The sequence below is a fragment of the Neopelma chrysocephalum genome, unplaced genomic scaffold (genome assembly GCF_003984885.1).
Source record: "Neopelma chrysocephalum unplaced genomic scaffold, ASM398488v2 Primary Assembly neopelma1_59, whole genome shotgun sequence".
NCBI lineage: Eukaryota > Metazoa > Chordata > Aves > Passeriformes > Pipridae > Neopelma > Neopelma chrysocephalum.
The window spans coordinates 25571862-25584761 of record NW_020897714.1 but is presented as its reverse complement, the minus strand read 5'-3'; the positions used below and the strand labels follow the sequence as shown (position 1 = coordinate 25584761).

Below are 12900 nucleotides of genomic sequence, written 5' to 3'. Positions count from 1 at the left end.
TATTCCTCAATCTTTTTTTTCTTCCACGGGACTAGCTCTGCTTCACACAGGGCCAGTATTGACTCATTCAGCCCTTACCCAGTCCAGCAACAGTCATAGAGCATAACACATCCCCCAGAGTCCAAATGCTGAACAGAGTCAGTGCACAATCAGATACACAACATCTAAACAGGCCAAAGTCAAATTGTAGGTGAACTCTGGCAAAATCCATGCCACAGTTCTGGTACCTACATGAATGGTCCATCCTACATGACTGTCACATCTGACTGGGTGTTACTCAACACACAGCTTTCCTGCTATATGAAACCCTGTTGATGACAACTTCTTTCTGGGTAACTCCTGATGGAAATTCAAGTGTTATTTTCAATCTCTTCATAGGTATGAATACAGTGACTGTGGATTGATGTAGGATGAGTATGACAAAAATGAGAAAGGATCTCCTGCTTTTGACTCAGATAGAGTTAATTTTGTTCCTAGGAGCTGGTACAGCCCTGTGTTTTGGATTTAGTATGCAAATAATGTTGATAACACACTGATGTTTTAGTTGTTGCTAAGTAGTGTTTTGTTTATACTAAGTCAAGGACTTTTCAGCTTCTCATTCCCTGCCAACAAGCAGGCTGGAGGTGCACAAGAAGTTGTGAGGGGACACAAACCGGACAGCTGACCCCAACTGACTGAAGAGCTATTCCATACCATAGAACATTAGGCTCAGTGTATAAACTGAGGAAAGTTGGCCAGGAGATGTCTATTGCTGCTCAGGGATGGACTGGGAATTGGTCAAGGGGTGGTGAGCAATTGTATTGTGCATCACTTGCAGTATTTTTTGTTTAATTTGTTTTATTTCTCTCTTTTTGTTGTCTCTTTTTTCATTACAATTATTGTTATATTCTATTTTATTTCAATAATTAAACTGTTCTTACCTCAACCCATAGGTTTTACCTTCTTTCCAGTGCTAATCCTCTTCCCATTGGAGAAAAGGTGAGCTAGTGGCTGCATGGTACTTAATTGCCAGCTAGGGTTAAACCATGACAAAGGGCAAACTGGATTCAGCACTACAATATAAAGCAAATCATTTTGTCCATCCTTGCTTTTCACCATCTATCATTTGCTGACTGTTCCCTGGCTTATTGACATTTGGTGAACTATCCAAATGCACATGCATATGCATGAGCAGGTATATAGGTATACCTGTATGTGTGAACACTTATTTGAACAAAGCTACCCGTGGCTGGTTAATTATACCCATATGATCTAGATAAAGACAGCAAATCCCATTTCTATATGTCTTCAGCTATTATTCTTGCTGATCATGTAAAAGACACGACAGGGCATTTTGCATCCTGTAGCTTGATGCTCTGCAAAATGGGGCCACATCCAGAGAATCAGGACATCTGCTAATTCAGACTAATATATGGGAAGCTGAGAGTTAGCAAAATACTCTTTCAGATTAAAAAAGAGTGTAAAAAGAAAGCTCTTTTCCATTTATACTAATTTCCAACCCATAGCTTACTCTTGTGCTTGTTAAGTAGTCCTTTATCAGATTTCTTCTAACTTTGCTTTTCACACTATTCTTTCTCTTTTTCACTCTCTACCTTAGATTTTCGCTCTTCCACCAAAAATACATGCAGTATATTCTCTTCAGAACATCTAGTTTGCAAAAGCAGCTGCTTATATCCCTAGTTTTTCTACAATTCCAAATCTGTTATGTATCTGTTCTGCACCAGTGGCTGTGGGAGAAGCTAGCTATTCTTCATGGGTTCTATTGTTAATAGTAACAACAACAACAATAATAAACAACTCAGTTTCTAATGATACTTTCCTGCTTTGTTGCTTAATGAGAATATCTGTACTCTAAAAAGCTCCCTCTTGTCTGCTTCTCCCTGCAAGGTATCACAGTACTCTGTGGGAGGCCTCTTCCTAAAAATAAATGTCATGATTTGCTTTCTGTTATGTTACAGCTAATTAAATTTTGCCACCATAACATTTCACCTTTTCATTATGCTGCATTTCCAAAGTATCAGACTGCACTTTGCCCTTTTCCTGCTTCTTTTTTTCTCCCTGTACTGTCAAGCCAAGAGCAGAGGCTGAGGTTTGACTTAAAAATTTTCAACCCCAGCCACATACAATGAAAACAAAAAACACACCTCACATTGTTTGATCTCTAGAAAGAAGTTAGCATCACAAGTCCAGATTTGATATTCTAGCAAGTTCAGCTTACAAACTGTGCAAAGTAGGAAACTTAATAGTAATACAAGGTCTGCACCATTATATGTGAAAGCATTCGGACAAGAAATTGTGAGGAGTGTACTAAAAGAGTGACAAATGCAAGATAAGAATTATATACATAGTAAAATAAGAAAGGTGGAAAGGTTCACGTTATCTAGAAGTCAATTCTTAAATACAAAGTTTACCTAGATGCCAAAAAGACTTTTATGGATGAGGCAGACCACTAAAGACGTTCACCTGCTTCATGTTTTTTTTTAATTATCTATACTTGTGGAAATGAGTAGGTAAAATGATCCATTAATATTTTATACTCACCTTGAACCAATGACTGGACACCATGCAAAGGCATAAAATTCTTGTAATGATGGGAAAAACCTAAATACGCAGCAATTCCAAAACAGTAGCAGTTATCAATTGTTTTGGAATTATCAGCAGTCACTATGGCCAATGATGCAGATGATATCTTCAATTTAAGAGACTGAGAGAATAAATCATAATGCAAATTGTTCAACAAAGCAATCAAGTGCAAGGCAATATATAAAATTCTCAATATGTCACACTCAGATTCATTTTTTACTTTATATTTCCAAGCATAACCACTCAGATGAAAAAAAAACAACAAACCAACCAACCAAACGAACAAAAGAAACCCAAACACAAATTCCCATTTAAAATATAAGTTACAAAGACAAACTTTTCTTCAGACTGTTCTTGATCTTTGGACACACTGTACATCATGGCTGATTATATATTACAGCACATATTTTCTACAACATTAGCTATTCATGTTTTAAACTGGAAAATGCTTGGTGATGATGATATATCAGAATGTGAAAAATCACCATGTGGCCACAGTCCTGTCTTGAACCTATCTGCATTTAAACAACCACAGGGAACAAAAGGAAAAAAAAATACTTTGCAAGGCTTTAGATGGCCACAAATACAATAGCGACAATATATCCCTGATAGTTTTTAATAGCAATGTCAGAAAACCAATGGAAGAACACTTTCAAACTGCTGATCCTTCTTTTCCCTCCCAGGATGGGGGTGTCCCAAAGGTCTTGGCACATTCCAAAGCGATTTGCAGAGTCCACTGGAGTGGGAGGACTGACAACGTGCAGTCCCCTTTTTAGTTAAATGTTGCCAAAAGGGAAAGGGGAAAGAAACAGTTTGTTCTCTTTATAGTTATACTATCTAATTGCATTTGGAAATTATTGACAACAAGTAGGTAGTAAAAGTCTAGTGTGGTTTTTAAAATATCATGCCGGAAAGAAACAGTTGTATTCAAGATTTCCTGAGACAGACTTTTAGTCCCTATCAGAGAAAATACCTATGAAGATTGAGTTCAAATTACAACTGTAATAAGGTAGCACAGTCCAAGCTCAAACAGAAAGATTTACATTCAGCTCAGATCTCTTGGCAGCATGACTTCTAAGGAAATTTGGAAAATGAAAGAGTAATGCTGACAGAAGGGCAAGGAACAATCTTCCACTGTCAAAACTTTCTGAAAGTTATGCTATTTGTTATTGTTCATTACATGCCAAGAGAAAGCAGAGCCAAAAACTGTTTCATTTACAAACAAAGCCTAAAGTACTGGACAATTTCATGCATTTATAACCTGTTCCCACCTTAATTTCTGCAAAAATAAAAATAATAATATTTTAAAAGAATCAAGCCAAAACAAAACAAACCCCAAAACATTAAATGGACCCAGCATTAGATCTTCTCTCACATATACAACTACAGGATCACATGTTCATGTCTGTAAAGCTGCATGATTTAGAAAGTAAAAAGCCACTTTAAGTGAACTTGCTGTCTTTAATGAATGAAAGTGTGGATCCCACAAACTCCATGATTTTTTCTGGCAACTTGCTGCGCTGACATGGTCAACCAGACAAATGCTTGCATATACAGTCCCAAGGGACTTGGGACCTCACTGGCATGTGAGATACCTAGATTCACAAAATGTGTATCTTTTGCACCTCTGCTCAGTGCCCAGCTAGTGCTGATAATTTCTCAGATGGCAGTGCAGTTTAAATACAGGTAAATACAAATGTATCTCAGCTCTCTCCCAAATAACCAGAATATTGAAAACCGCTGGATTCATAGGGCTCATTATAAGCTAACTTACCTCATTACCTTTTTGCAGTACTGTAGCCACATAACCTTTAGCACCCAAGCTACCACTCAGTCAGCAGGCCTTTATGGATCTCAGTCATGCACTCTGAATTCTCCCTGTACATCAATCTTAATGATTCTTGATTCCACTCCTGTACAATTAGCTCAACAAGGCTGAAGGCACCTTCGATGATGTGTGCTGACACAGGAGTCATGGGTTCAAACACCAAAATCCAGCCTCGCCAGTTAGTTTTTTCCTTCTGGATAGTTTGTGGTACACAGGCTATGCTGATGCCAGTAAGCTCTTTTCTATTTTTACTTTTTGCTAAGTTCAGCTTTTGGGTGAGATTTCCTCCCCCTCCAATAAAGAGAAGCTGGCACACATACATGAAGGAAGACAGGGTTATATTCAGAATTTCTTCAAGTTCCAGACCATTTCAATTAATTTCCTTCTCTACCACCTCCTCCTTAGATCACTGCATCACACTGTATAAATCCTGTATATCCGTTTTCCAGTTACTTTTACTCTTTCTTCACCAACATTAAAAAGCACTGGCACAGAGCATAGCTGCATCTGTTTGCACAATGGTTGTATGCATACAAGATTGCTTCTGAGAACATTCCTGCCATTCTTTGTTCTAGTAATAGGAGAAACAAAACCACACAAAGCAAGACACAGAAAGAAGAAGAGTTGGGGAAAGAGGATGTTTGATCCTGAAGCATTACCTTGTCACCAATTCATTAATATTTATATCTTCATCTATGACAGAAAGAAGGAAGAACAGCTTATACTGCCAAGGATCATAACACCAGCTTTCTCATGTGTGGATTCAGGGAGGCAAGAGGGAGCATTCCTGCAGGTAATTAGCCTTGACTGCTAATTACATCAGCCAAAAGTGATGAGCAAATTAGAGCAAGTCTGATGCTCTTCCTAGATTCCCAGAGCAGCATTGCTGGTTACTGTGATGCTCTGATGCACAGCAACCTGCAATACATCCTCAGTACCACACCAACCAGGACTGGTCTTAACAGCAGCCTGCCCTTGGAAGAGGTGGGAGTAAAGGAAGCATGTCTTCCATCAGTACCTCGCTCCACCCAAAGGACCATGTTTCCTTATGGGTCAGGGCAGATATTCAGCTTCTGATTCACTCCATTGATCTCCCCTCCTACTGCAACAGTACAAACCAAATAAGAGCAGAAATTATTTGCTTGATCTTTTCAGAGTCAACATTTGCCTGGTTTGCAGTTTTCCAGAAAAAAAATCATGATTCAGTCACAACAAATGCAGTGAGAAGTGAACAGGAACTTGGCTTTACGTTTGTCTATATGACTTGTCTACTAGTTCTTATATATATATGTATTTAAAAAAGCAAATATACTACATCACTGCATTTTCACATGACCTGTCACTCAAGATCTTATTCATTCCTAAAGATACAAGGTAAGGTCCTAGTGCACATACCTCATCTGCAAAAAAAGGCACTTCTATTCAGAAGTTATAAACAGGAAAAGAAGCAAGCATGTAGCCTGCACAGCTTACACCTACACCATCTGTATCTGGGACCTCAGAGAAGTGAGCATGTAAGCAGCCCCAGCAGCCTGTCTTTTATGGACCTCTCCAGAGTGTCACACATGTAGCATGAGACTCAAGAGTTGATTCCCTCCAAAAGCGCTTCCAGACCCAGGGCTGGATCTCACACAGGTAGGCTGTGACACTTTGTAAGCTTAGGCCCACTCCTTGAGACCCAGTCCTGGACCCATTTCCCAGTGAATGCTGCTTTGCTGACTGACTGCACCTGGGTACAAAGAAAGGCTCAGTTTAGCTGGGCATTGGACTGATCCTTCTCTCTCAAGGGTACAGTCCCAAAATGCAGCCTAGTGCCATGTCCCTTTCTTCATCTTATTGCCCACATTTTCATTACTGCAGACATTCGCAGCAGAGAAAGAGCCATGGGGCCCTTGCTTCACCCACATGCAGGGTCTGTGCTACAGCCACCCCCATCCGAACAGCACAAAGAAGACAGAACTGTGACTCTCTACTGCTAAGAGGTTCCTAAGGGGGGGGGTAAAAAGTAAGGCTCTACTTTTACAGATATTGCATATATATGTTATGAGAAAAAGTTTCCAAAAGCTGACAGAGATGGCACAAAAAAACATGTTAGATACACTGAATAGAGAAACAATCAGTCCCAACTCTGTCACTCAAGGAAAAGACTCTGAAACCTTTCAGGGTAGAGGACTGTGTCACAGATGGCAAAGGCCTAAAACAGATGGTACAAGAAAGGACTTGGAAGAAGATGACGATCAGGAATGGAATGGGCCAGGAGACACAGGGACAAGCAGGCTGTGAATTGAGGAGGAAGGCTGATACAGAAAGTATCTGAATATGAAACTCAGCCCAGCCAACTGGGCTCAGGACACAGGAACTGAGGCAGTAGCTCACCTGAGAGCACTGGAGAGCAGGCAACTGGTTTGTGTGCTGACATTTTTAGAAAGTCAGGGAAGAAAATGGAGTAAAAGAAATCCTTTGAAAGAGTCTTTTCTCAAGCCAAGATGACGACAGCCTAATTATACTTGAATTTTCTAAAGTCTAGACTTTAAAAAAATTATCCTGTAAGATTTCAAAGGATGGAAACATAAAACTTAATAACTATTACTACTAAACCCTACTGAATTTAACTGAAAACAGTTACAGGTAGATGTCAGATTTCAACCACTAGGAGATCAGAGTAATTTAATGCCCCCTCATATAAACATTTGCATAAGCCAAAGGCTGTCAGGGATTTAAAGATGGAAGTTCTGTGTCACAAGAGTGGGATTTCCAGCACCTATTTCTAGATTTATGATCTAGGCCACCGTATTTCCTCTCACTCCACCCTGCCACAGGATAGGCTTGTTGTAAGCAGCTTTCTGCCAGAAGAAGTTTGAATGATGAAGGTAACTACCTCACAAGGCTCAAGGATTACACCTTCCTCTTTACTGACCCAGAAATAACCTTAAAAAAAAAAAAAAGCACAGCCCTCAGTGAAAAAGCCTGGAGACTGGGGGCAGGAAGGAGCAAAACTATCCCAGGAGTTCCAGCCAAACTATCCCAGGAGTTCCAGCCATTCCAGTGCCCAGGTAACACCAGACCATTCCCAGTACACTTCTACCAGTTTTCCTAGCAGCAGTTCATCCTCATGGGTTTCAGGAAAGGTGTATTTAAACACTTAATGTGATCAGGACCTCTTCACACCACCTAGACTGCACAAAACATCCAATTGTTCTTCTGCATATTATGGAGGTTTGGGCTTTCCTCTGAAGCAAAGACAATTCTGATTTAGGTGGCTTCCCAACAAATTAGCCCCTGGCTACTTTGACTTCCCTGCCACATAACCAAAGACACATAGGATGCCTAGAAAGCATTGCAATCTTAAGTGCTACTTCAGTATAAACCACAACATAGGACTAATTTTCCCTCAGCTCCAGGCTGTCATACAGCAACTAAGTCTCTTTGAAGGAATAAGAACATCGTTCCTTCAAATACAAAACTTTATCAGGACGTTGGTCTCTGCACATGACTGAGACAGTGGCTGAAATGGCAATGATTCTACTCTTTAGTTCCTATAAGTAACAAGCTAGTTTAGTACTACTTGTCCCCTTCTCTTTTAACAGAACACATAGTGCATGCCCTTCTCCTCACCTCTATTAACACACACAGCTATTCTGTAACATACAAACTGACCAGCAGAAGGACAGGAATGAAGTACAGGCCTGAACAAGACAATTGCCCAATAATCACAGCATTAGTCTGTACAGGAATCACAGAATGGCTGAGGTTGAAAGGGACCTCTGGGGTTCCTCTTGTCCAATCCCCCTGCTCATGCAGGACCACCTCGAGCCAGTTGCCCAGGACCACGTCCAGATGGCTTTTGATATCTCCAAGGATGTAGACTTCAACATCTACCTGGGCAACCTGTGCCAGTGCTAAATCAGGAAGAACCCTACAGGCCTTATTTAGACCTGACACTACAAGCAAGCCTGTGTTTTTGCAAGGCTAGACACTCACAGATCTGGTCAAATTCCCTTATTGTGGTGTGGGGTTTTGCTTCTCCCAGTCCTGGATCACCCACAACACTGTGTAGCCTCTGTGCTACTGTGTGCAAGTTTTACAGTCAACACCCAACCAGCTAGGGAGGCAAAACTCCTGTGATTTAATGGTTTGTCATGGCTGCTCTTCAACAAGATACATCTCTATATGGAAGGCATGATTATTACAGCTTACAAAATGCTGTATTTCTGCATTTTAATTCTCAAAATGGTTTGACAGAGGAAAGGAAACTGCTTGTGCTTTACCCAATCAGTCCTATTACAGCCTCCTCTGCAATGTACTGTCACTCCTCAGGTAACACACAGATTAATGAGGTCAGCTTCCTGATTATTCTTAGTACTAGCATTTTAAGGCAAGTGGGTTTGCTACAGAGAGGGGAAGAATGTATTATGAGTAAATATGAAAATGCAAAGAAATGTAATAAGAGTAAGCGAAGCAAAAGCCTTGAGGGTGAAACTATGAGACTGTCAAATGAAGGGAAGCATATGTGGAAAAATAGGATCAAGAATAGAGGAACAGATAAATCAAGTCTCTGCATCAAATGAAATCTCTACGCTTCCTTTCTGTTGTCTAACTTCTTGTTTATTTTGTTTCAGGTGAGTGGAAGAAAGGTATAACAGAACTGAAAGTCCTGCTGGAGCAGATTTGTTTCAAACAAGCAACTCACCAACAAAAGCAGATTAGAAAAGGAAACAAATCTCTTAAGAGGAAAAAGAGAGTGGTCCTGGTTCACTGGCCATTACACTTGATACAAGTGCTGCTCTAGGGGCAGTTCCCAACACCCTTTCTTTGAGATAATGCTGCATCAAACTCAGCATCCTGCAAATACAGGGAGATCTCCCATCAAATGCCATAATTACAAACATTTCAGTGGCTCCCCTCCTATTTGTGTGCTGCCAAACAGTCTGAGTGTGCTAAAGTAGGCCAATATCTTCCTTATTAACAAAGAAACTCTCCACACTCAGTCCCTGCACTGCTTCCTTCTACCTCTCATGTAAAAAGACTCACGATGCCTTTATTCTCCATTCACTTTGTCTCTGCCCTATTTCTGAGGTCCCTTCGGCCCGAGTTTGCATACCTCTGAACCAGCGGTTCTGTTACAGTTTTGATCCTTTCCCTGGCTGGTTTAGTTGCCTTTATTCACTGCAGCATGTCTCCAAAGTTAGAGCTCTTTCTCTCAGCGGTCTCTCCCTTAGCATGGAATAATACATACTATAGCTGATTCTCTGCCTAATTAGGGGACTTTTAACATCTCTAGAGTTACATTTGACTGAGAGAAGTCTTGTTCATTCAGTAATATGAGCCTCTGTTCCTTCCTTGCTTGTTGGTTTAGGGTATTTCTGGCAACTCAAACTATTCCTTCCCTATCTTTCCTAGCTACAAAGCTCAAAACAAACAAACTAACTAACTAACAAAAAAATGCACACGAATGTCAAACTTGGCTAATAACTTTCCTAGTTCCTCATTTTTGACTCCGATAGTCACCATATACAGCCTCAACTCCTACTTTTACTCCATTGTGAAGATACAGGATTTGTGCAAATTGGTCTGAAAAATTCAGTGTTACTTTTACTTTGAGTCCCTCCTCATTCCTTTTTAAACAAGTGAAGAAATGCCAAAGAATAAAATCCAATATATTATGTTACTAGACCAATTACAGGTTACTACTGTTTCATATACCGCACATCAGTGAAAAAAACACTGTGAAAACAAACAATTAGACAATAAAAAAATAATCTGTGAGATTAATTATTTTACAGGATTCTGGATTTATTTTTTTTAATATGAAGGAATGTATAATAATAAAAAAATACAACAGCAAACCACAGGCAAGAGTCTGTCACAGTTTACTTTTGGCAAAGAACCCTAACAGCCTCCAGCAATAAAAGCCACACTTTTCTAGCCAAATAAAACCCCAGAATCCTCCTCCACCTTGAACAGGTTAAGCTATTTGTTACAGGGCCACAGGGAAGCTCAGAGATGCTAGTGAATGGCAAAATGGCAGAGGAACCATAACTATAAGAAAAACCTTGCTAAGAAATTCCAAGTACCCTGAGTGAGAAGGAACAGAGTCTTTTCAAACATCCCAACCTGATCTGGATGCTGAAGGCTTCATATCATGTATGATTCAGAGTACAGAGAGACTTTTATAAATCTTGGTTGCTGGGCACACAGCACAGTTTTTGATAGTGGCATACTTGGGACTGGCAAGAACAGTATTTTTCAGTCTGGGATCTAGGCAGATTTAGCAAGCTTAGAAACATAATTCTGTGGCAAGGTTTCAAAGCAAGCTCCACAGGGAGTTTAGCACCAAACTTTTCCATTTTCCTTTAATACAGAAAACACATGAGATCAAGGATGATAAATTTTATACACTATAAAATTAGCAGGCTTTCCTGCTAATTCACATTAGGCTCAGGTCACTGTAAAAGAAGAACTGGATAACCTTGGAGATGGAGGGATAACAAGTTCTGAAACTCAATAGTACCAGAAGCAAGATCTCACACTTGGAAACTAACAGAAAACCACTTGCTCATCAGGTCAAGAAAATGAAAAGAGTGAGTCTTAACATAGACCCCAATTACCACTATGATCAGACCATTTAAAGAGGGAATGTGAATCCAGAATATAATATGTAGGGCATGAGGTCCTGGTGTCTCCTTCCAATTCCTCCCCCACGTAATCAACCTTCAGAGAAAAAACCTCCGCAAATGTCAAAATCCAGCAGGTTTTATTTTGGGTTTGGTTTTTCATTGTTTCGTTATTTGCTTTTTTTTTTTAATAAAGAAATTGGCATGTTTCCAAAATTAATGTTTTTAAAACACCTAAATTTTGGATGTTTGGAAACACCTTGATACACTTTGCTCTACTTCACATGCTGTCTTCTGGGACACAGATTTTACTCAGTGACAATTCGTATGACGCCAAGGAAACATCCCTCATCTTTGTTGACTGAGTCCTCTTTCACTTCTGTGAAAGAAATTGAAAAATAACCTAATGAAATGCCAGTGTAGCTGGGATACTTATCTATACTCAATTTCCCCCTCCCATTTCTCAGAGGAGAAGGGTTGTTTACTTAATCAGAAGATTACATTTGTTGATCAAAGGATAAAGGGAATCCTCTCTACCTCACACGCCCCATCCACATGCAGATTTCAGAGCATGGCCTCACTGAAGCACAGTGTATGGCAACACAAATGAACTACCCCTATATTAAGTCACCAGATGTAATCCTGACAGCAGCTCCAAGCTCTTGAGTTCCTCCTCCTCCTCTGATCTCTCTCTTTCTCCTGCCTCCCTCTCCCTTTGCTTTGATGACTTTGACAGCCAAGTTCTTGGAGAGTTACTCCAGGTTACAACGTGTCACCTTTAATGGAATTCAAAGCTTTAATTCAGAAAGTGGCCACTCTTGACCTCTGGCCCCGCTGCCACCCACTCTGCCGCCCCCCTCCTTTCTCCATTGCCATGGAAATGAATAGCTGAGCGAAAAAATGGGAGCAGGCAAAGTCTAAAGCTTTTCACAGAGCCCCCAAAAGAAAGATGAATGAAACTCATTCATCACTGAGCAAGGGACCCAGAGAGCAAGCCAGAGGCAGAGCAAGCAAGGGAGAGAGACAGGCTGAGATAGAAAAGGTTACCTCATGCAGGAAGTTATGTGATTTGAAAAAGAAAAGCACAGGAGGTGTGAGGGAACATAGTTCACTTGCAAAAACTGCAGATTCCACTAGGAAAGATGCTTATTTGGGAAGCAGGGGTGGTTTCCTCAGCCACTTCCTGAGATAAAATTTCTTGTCAGATTACCAGGAGAGGATAGGAATTTGAGGAGAGAAGGAAAAAATGCCTGAAAAGACATTTCAGTGAAAGTCTGAAGGATGATAACTTATTGCAAGAAACAAATATAATTAGAAACAAAGCTCTGTTTGTGGTGTTGAAATTCCCTTCACCAAATCTCCTACTTTGGAGAGGCATTTTTCTATCAATGCATACACCTGCCTTTCCTCCTCCATCAACTCTGCATCACATAGCTTGATTTGTCTTGATATGTGATATCAATCAAATACCAAGGTAATTTTTAGCAATAGGGATTAAAGCAATAACTTATTCACTCAAATATAGCACCAGTTTTCTGATGTGTTCCTCTAATGTCCCCACTTCTTGCAACATAACTACAACTGCAAAGAGCTCCTTCTTTTCAGATAATCTGAAACAGATGCACATAAAACAATAATAATTAAAAAATATAGTTAAATGACACCATGTATCCCAATGTTAGACGAAGGAACATGTGCTACTGCACACTGTCCCTCAGAGATGAGGGAGCCTGCTAATGCCAGTGACAGAAAAAAAGGAGAAGGACAGAAAAGAAAGTCTGAAATGCAGCAGCTTCAAGCAGCTTACTTGCCTGCACCACTTGAAAAAGAGATAAGCAGGACAGAAGGAATGCAAGAAGCAGTGACAAGTGATTC

General features: G+C 40.1%; 1 protein-coding gene across 2 annotated transcripts in view; it reads right to left on the bottom strand.

Moving 5' to 3' along the window:
• PTN (pleiotrophin) overlaps nucleotides 1-12900 on the bottom strand; it is an 80969-nt gene that overhangs the window by 45971 nt on the left and 22098 nt on the right. The window contains exon 1 of one of the 2 annotated variants that reach the window (XM_027680578.1): nucleotides 10487-10505. The exons of the other annotated variant lie outside the window; for it this stretch is intronic. The gene's annotated coding sequence lies outside the window, so the exon portion shown is untranslated. Of the gene's footprint in view, nucleotides 1-10486; nucleotides 10506-12900 lie in introns of those variants that run through there. 2 annotated transcript variants of the gene reach the window in all.